The 7,843-nt window shown below is 39.8% G+C and overlaps 1 long non-coding RNA gene across 1 annotated transcript; it reads right to left on the minus strand.

The window, feature by feature from the left end:
* Window positions 1-749: 749 nt before the first annotated feature.
* On the minus strand, window positions 750-2,393 carry LOC139127864 (uncharacterized). Its single transcript, XR_011551153.1, has 2 exons — window positions 2,093-2,393; window positions 750-944 (listed from the first exon to the last, which is right to left on the minus strand). It is a non-coding gene; the product is annotated as an uncharacterized lncRNA (long non-coding RNA).
* Window positions 2,394-7,843: the final 5,450 nt, after the last annotated feature.

Here is a 7,843-nt window from a genome sequence, read left to right on the forward strand (position 1 = left end):
AAAAGAACTTAACGGTACTAGTAATAGTAGTAAGGGTAAAGTAAAGTAAAGTAAAGTAAAGTAATCTACAAAATTACCAAAGCAGAACGTGTGTGAATTTTCATCAATTAAACTGATTAACTGACCTCTTAATTTTACTGCACGCTGAAATAATCTTTCTGATGTAGTTCTGTTGGTGTTATACTCAAATAGTAACGAAATTCTGGCACAGTTTACTTTCAAAAACTGTCCCTTATGAAAATTTTAGCCTTCCTCCCGACAAGATTTTCGGGAGCTCTCCAGAAAAGGTCCCGCAGTGGTCCAGGAGCTCTCCAGGACCATCTTTCCGGGAGAGCGTGGCATTGCTATTCAAATTAGGTTTGCTGGATCCCTCCCGGAAAGATTAATGTCTCTCTGCAGGACAGGTTAGCTGTCGCTCTGCTGGACGGTTATAGCTGCCGCTCTGCCGGGCTGGTTAGGTGTCGCTCTGCCGGGCGGGTTAGCTGTCGCTCTGCCGGGCAGGTTAGCTGCCGCTCTGCTGGGCAGATTAGCTGCTGCTCTGCCAGGCAGGCTAGCTACTGCTCTGCCAGGCAGGCTAGCTGCTGCTCTGCCATACAATAATCAACCTACCTTCTGCAATCTGACTAACATTTACTCCAACAACCTGAAACTTATCACTGCTGCTGAAAATCAGCCATTACCAAGCCATCATCTCACAACCTACACCACTCTGCTGCTGCCCCCCCCCAAAAGAATGCAAGGGCTAAAAATTTGGTAGGAATAAAATTTAATCCACCATATTTTTAAAGCCAATCAACATGACCGATATAAAAAATGTTCAAGTGTCCGTAAAGTCCTTAACTTCATATTGTCACAACGATGGATTATTCTGAAAGACTTGTACTTGTCTGTTACAGCTTTGGTTATTGCTTGACTTGTCATCTTGAAGTTGTCCTATGTGTAAGCTGGAAAAAAATATAAAAAGTTCAAGTCAGATATAAAGTTTATCAAACTTATGACAAAATTATGTATGCAAGTTAGAATCCTCGTTGGAGTTGAAAATTTTGACTCGTTCAACAGCCATCAAACATTGAAGACTGTGAAATTTGCATGTATTCATAAAATAAAGAAAATGTTCCCTCAACTTGTGAATGACAAAATGTGATTTATAGCAGTAGTCTAGTATCAATCTGTTCATCTTGCAATTTGCTTCAAACTAGGAAAGTAGTAGAATCATTGGCATAAAACAAAATTTAATTTGCAGATGATTTATCCCCTGCAGTTATTCCGTTAAGATTGTAGACTTCACCATGCAAAACTCGCTTGGTTTGAGTACGCTTCATTGCATACCTACATGAACTTTCTAAAGCCAAATTGAAACATAGTTAGAAAAAAGGTAGGTCTTTGTACTGAGCTTATATCTAAGTTGCTTATCAAAAGGTTGCAGCATTAAATGCAATAGAATATTGTATGCATATTTTGTGATGTAAGAGTTCATGTAGAACTTCAATGAAATATTGTTATGAAATATTGTAAATTAATTACTGATTCCCCTTACAATATGCCAGCAAAATATCTACAGGTTACATATAAACAAATGTCAAAATACGTTAATAAAAATTTTAAAATAAACTTCAATTTTAAGGACACACGTTCAGAACGATCTTTTAAGCAGACAGATGTATATTGATGTCATAGAGAAGTACGTTTTGGAATACATGTAGCACTGTAGCAGGTACCAGACTCGGTCAAGAGTTTGAGAACTTAATTCGTATCCAACAATTCCTACATGTATTGTTCTTTCTTTGTTTTATATCTGTCCTTTTATATCGTACATTGAGGGAAATTTGTATACATGAGCAAAAGTTTTACCTTTGCCAATGCAAGAGAGAAGTATATTATTGTCGATAATAGTATCGGCATGTACTCCATTTTTTGTGTACACTGTACCACGGTCCCTCTATCGTTGTACACTCTACGTTCAACCTCACGAGTTATACCAATTTATTAGAATTCATACAATTGAACAGTATTACTCGAGAATTGCGCCGAACAAAAACAGTAAAAACTACGTCTTCACGTCGCAGAGAAGGCAAATCGAAAATGTACTTACCGAAGTTTAAACGATCGCCTAGATCCACGGGGATGTTATGGTGATCATTGTTCAAATCGACGAGCCGATCGATCTCCACAAGCCACAAGCTGATCATGACGACGATGACTTTTTTACGCGTCGTAAACATTGCCTATAGGTTTTACATACATAGTTAGCGTGTATGAAGTCGTCACGACGATGTCAAACAGCAAATTTACGCGAAATTTTGTCAAACTTATAGGGAAAAATCAGCGACAATTTACTCAGTAATTCAAAGGTCGTAACTGTCCAAAAATTGCCGCTGAGATTTGACCTTTGATTGTTTTTTTAACCAATCTGACCAATCATAACGAAGTCTTCACATGATCTATGATGTCATCATGCGTGATACTATTACTTCCGGTACAAAGTCCTCGCGATCGCTGCAGTGTAACTAGCATGAAGTACAGCGGACTTCAAAAGCGTTTAAAAAGTACACTGACGGAAAGTTCATTGAAAAAACCTAGAGCGTTCGATCGACTATCCAAGCAACAGTACATTGAGAGCTCCTGTGGCCATGACTAAGTCGCGACACGATGTCAGAATATAGCAGGAATATAGTGGCCAAACCCTACGTATAGCATTCCCATATGCCGCCGTGCTACAACTTACAAAGGTACTACTACCGTAAATCTATAGTGTGCCTTTTCGGTTTTAACGGGACCCAAGTTTCAATGAAAATTGTATTCTTTGCGACAGAGTGAGATACGAAAACCAACCCATCAGTTCAACTGTGTAAACTTGTGTTCGCGTGTGTTTCTCTGGAGAGTTGAGGTTACACGTAGTACGTGCACGGACATGCATCCATGGGGTTGAGAACACAATAACAATAATGAAAATGGATTTAAAGATATTTATTCCCTTGTCTTAAAAACTTCAAAAGTCGGCGATTTAGTAACAGCACTGATCAAAGTAAAATGATGTTTTTGGAAATAATTGTCGATGAGATAATTTGTAAGGTCAAATATTGTCACAGACGATGTATAAATCCTATATTTAAAAGCAAGCAATGAAATGTTATTGTTATCAATTATTATTTCCTTCGTGGACTACGGCCGATTTTCTAGAGATTTTCGTTGCTGCCATGAATTTAATTTTGAATTTTCTTACGGATTAATTTATCATTGGCTCAAAAAGTAACCTGATGGGCAAAGAAAACATTTTCATAGGAATCTTTTGTGGCTGCCTGATAGTGTACTCATGAAACAGCATTGTTAATCATCAGAATACCCTTTTTAGCAGTTTGTAGCTCGATCGCCTCAATCACATCATAGCAGCTTTTACTGTCTATTAATTATCACACTGTGAATGAACTATTAGCACTGCAAACCCACGCTCACGTTCATACATCGCTTGGCTTATGTCTACCATCTGCAAACTTCATTTATTTTTATTTTATTTTTTTATATTTGTGATAGACAATACCGCAGCAAATATTAACAGGGTTTTACATCACTTTTAACTTTTGAGAGTCCCTGGGACTCCTGGTGTTAGAAAATGGGAGTCCTACATCAAAATATGGGGGTCCCAATTTATTTCACAAAAATGTTTTATAGTTTATCAATGCCATGGTCTTCACTGTGTTCAATTAGTATTAATTTGCATACACAGAGACAACAAGGTTCCATATTGTACATGGAGGGGTAACTATTGTGCAACACATGCACACAACTATAGGGCATATTCAACTGACTCTGTATAGTTTGAACCGCCTGTATAACTATAATGAAGAGTTGAAGACAAAAACATTTCACTAACCTTTTTATCGATTAATTTTGGTGTTTGACCCAACTTACATTAGTTTAATTCACGTACGCATGTGTAACTATCTGTGGCTTATCGAGTCACGGACTCGTACTACCATACATACTATCAATCCGTTCGCCAAGTTTGATCACATTTTTTGACAAGCACGCCACAAATCCGCCACAAAATGGAAAGAAACCACTAAGTATCGAGAAAAAAGTTTCATGTCCGGTTTATTTCAGTTAAAAAAATGCGTAACACGTAGGAAATGTCTCGCAATGTCAACAGTTCAGAACAACTACATTTCATTTACAAACCGGGTCGACTGTTATGGCCGTCTCGCTTCAGGACGGCCGAGGTCAAATATCAACAGTTTAAAGGGGCTTTTTGGCAGTCAAACGCTTGAAAATTCACAAAATACACTTCAATTTAACCGAATCCTTACAAATTTCTCAATCTTGCATGTTTTGGACTTCGAAAACCTTAACCTCGGGTTCCATGTCGAGAGTTAGGCATCACACAGTGCCGCCATCTTGGCCGCCGATACGTTCGAAGTTCACTATCGCGATCGATTTGGTCACCAAATCGCGTCATTTTTCCATAAAATATTCTCAAAAAAACTGTAAAATCTATCATTTCTATCACCCAGAGGGCAGTAGCTTGGCATAATATAGTTGTCTTCCGTGTCTACGGCATGGTAAAGCTTTCAAAACGTACGTACGTGTTTCGTTCAATCATGGAGGTACTACCTCCATGGTTCAATGCACTGTGGCCGTATCCGCGTACGGGTGAAACTGCAGACCTGATTAAATATTCATGAAAACCGCTGACCTCTTTTGAAGAAAGTTCGCATAAATTACTGGAATTTTCGATTGTTAGGCTGCATGATGTCATTATTTTAGTCCTTATATGGTACTAAACTGGGTTCAAAGGGTCAGGAATACCCTCCTTCTGGCTGAGTTCGGCAATGCATAGCTAAGTTAGGCATAAGCATAGAACGCAATCACTGTCGGTTTATATACCGACGTGGCGCTGAGAGCGAGAATGCCGTGTCGGTTTATAAACCGACGCGGCACTTTAAGGGTTAAAGTACGGGGTCGGTAAGGTTTACTGGGATGTGTTTTACGTGTTCAGCAGCTTCGCAAGGTGTACACCAGCAACAGATATTGCTGCGTCCCAAGGGACGCGTGGTTTAGTTTTGAGGGGTCCTGCGTCCGGTTTATGCGTAAAGGACGCAGAAATGCGCGTCATGTAAAACCCTGTATTAGCTTTAATACTGATCGCCTCTGTGCAACTATGAACACATGTAAGTCGATCTGTCCTCTGCTACCTCCATGGTCTGATAGTCAAAATACATTAAGTGCAGAGATGCTGCTCCACTCCTATCATTTTCTGTCGCTTTATTGGACAGATTTGTTGTTAGATATATCTGATCAGCCACAATTATTAGGCCACTAATGTTCCTGCAGAATGCTGCACCATTCAAGTAATTTGCTGCCGCTCTGCCGGACAGATTTGTAACAAAGTGATCTGCCCAGCTAGCGGGGCAGATTCTGTGGGCCAGAAATCTGCCCTGGAACTCTGCAGCTTTAGTCCCAGAACAGTCCTGTCGCTCTCCTGCAGCTTTCCTGCCGCTCTCCTGCCAGGACCTCATTTTTGTAAGGGGTCTAACATTGATGCGTACTGCCGATGCTGTACGCGTTCTACCAAACATCCCAGCTGTGCATCGGATAAACGTCATTGATTTAGTAAATCATCAAACAGAAATTTAATAAGCATTAAATGATCTATTTCTACCAACAGTGTGTGATTATACTTATCTAACGGACCGAACAACATTTCCATGCAAACACGGCCTCCTTTGTTAAAAGATACCAATGAACGGTTCTTTGCATGAGTATGAGTATAGGATACGCCAGTGCAGTGGTGCTGTGGCGAATATATCGTGGACGTGCATGGGCGAATCAATCTAGTATGAGGCGGGATTTTCTCACGACCGCGCAATTGCACATTTCGAGCTATTGCCTGCCCTGCAAAAGTTTCTGAGAGGGCGAAAATCGTGCTCGAAACACATCTTCGTAAACCACACTCCTCTTTACGGCAACAGCTCAGCGCTACCCGTTGATTTTAGCGTAGGTCAGCGGAGCGGAAATTATTCTCGGCTCGCGAGAATGTCGAAACACAGCAAACAAAGACGTCCATCGAATCGCATAATGTGTTGCTGTTGTTTCTGGTCTTAATCCTCCTCGGAAAAGACAAAATTACTCCTCTAATTCAGCTTTTGTGACGTACCTGACGTGGAGTGTACGTATTGAAAAGAACATCCTGCAAATACGACAGACCTACGTAGTTGCGGTTCAGTCTCCGTGGATACTAGTGCAATGTTATGTTCATGTTTTGATAGCAGTAAAGTTTGAAAGCAGAACTTTGAACACGGATTATGGAGAAGGCACACTGCAGTCACGGTTACAGTCGCGATCGAAACGCATTGTTTGATCATCGAATATTTTCATGGATTTACTGCGGTCAAAATGAACCGGAGACCAACTTTGATAAGCCCAATTTCCATCGCAATCTTCCAATATCCCTTGGAAAACACCCGGGCCTGGAAAACACTGAGGTACTTTGGTTAGTGTTGCCGATAACAGGCCAATAAACATACAAGACGCATCAGCCCTGCTGTGTTACCGCCATTGGATCTCCCTTCTATTTCCGACTCCCTTTCCGGAAGAAACCATTTGAAGCCTGAGTGGTTGACAATAAATGAAATAAAGCATGCGATTTTAAGACCTTTAATTGTAATAATAATTTCAAACTCGATTTTTCACAGAACTTGTTTTGCATTGTTACGTGCGTCGATCCTGTTATCGTGAAGTATTTCCCGTATGAAGTCATGTCACATGACACACTTTACCCAAACTTGAATAGTAAATTCCATGAGCTTACAAAGTAAACAAAGGTCAGTGTGAGCATGCCAGTTAGTATATCCAGTGAAAGACAATGTCGTTGTACTGAGTGACGCCCTGATTTAATTTGACTCTCGGCCGGCCGGCGAACTTCTACTCATGGAAATGCCCAGTTCTCTGGTATTTCATTATGACATCGTTCATAGTGCTGAGCATGTGATGCATTTCTGCGCAACTCTTTCTGCGCAACTCTTTCTGGGGCTATACTGGTTTGGGAAACGCCTGTCAACCATTTTTCTATGATGCCCTTTCTTGTGCCTAAAAATCCATTGTACGGCAAATCGACATCGAAAAAATATTTCTCACGATTTTATGAACTGGCATACCTTGATTACATCAGGGTCTCTATACCCTAATGCAGTGCACATACCGCTCGACAACCATAGATAAGAACAGACAGCAAAACTCAGCCGAAATTTCGAGATTACTGACAGTGTTTTATATCGCTGTTTTAAATCAAATTGATTACACAATCTCTGGTCCCGTACGAAAGATCAAAACTTGCTACATATTAGTACATATATGTTACAAATTTGATACACACTTTAATTGAACATGTGAAATATGCACCAAGTTTGTACTAGTTTGGTACACACTATGGGATTTTCACCATGGTAGTTGTGACATTTGTACCAAGCTTGTAGATATATATGAAATACACATCAAGTTTGGTACTTCAGATTTTTTTTAGCTGTCCCACGTGGCACTGTTTTGTCACAGAATTGAAACAATGATCGAACTACGTACCCTGTGTTCATTGTACAAAATGACAAATTAATTCTTTTTTATTCAAAATTTTTTTAAATACTCTCGGTTGTTAAACACATATGAATTAGGTTACGCGTGGAATGCACAAATTTATAAAAACCATTGAGGTAGCTACCTCCATATCAAACCATTGGCAACATCATGAATGAAAAACATCAAAAGTCAACTAAGCTGCCATTTTTCAAACAATTTCCTTGGACATATTTTAAATGATAAGGATCCAAAAATGGTACTCGAATTCCATTTAAGC

Source organism: Ptychodera flava, unplaced genomic scaffold, assembly GCF_041260155.1.
Source record: "Ptychodera flava strain L36383 unplaced genomic scaffold, AS_Pfla_20210202 Scaffold_38__1_contigs__length_1544198_pilon, whole genome shotgun sequence".
Lineage (NCBI taxonomy): Eukaryota > Metazoa > Hemichordata > Enteropneusta > Ptychoderidae > Ptychodera > Ptychodera flava.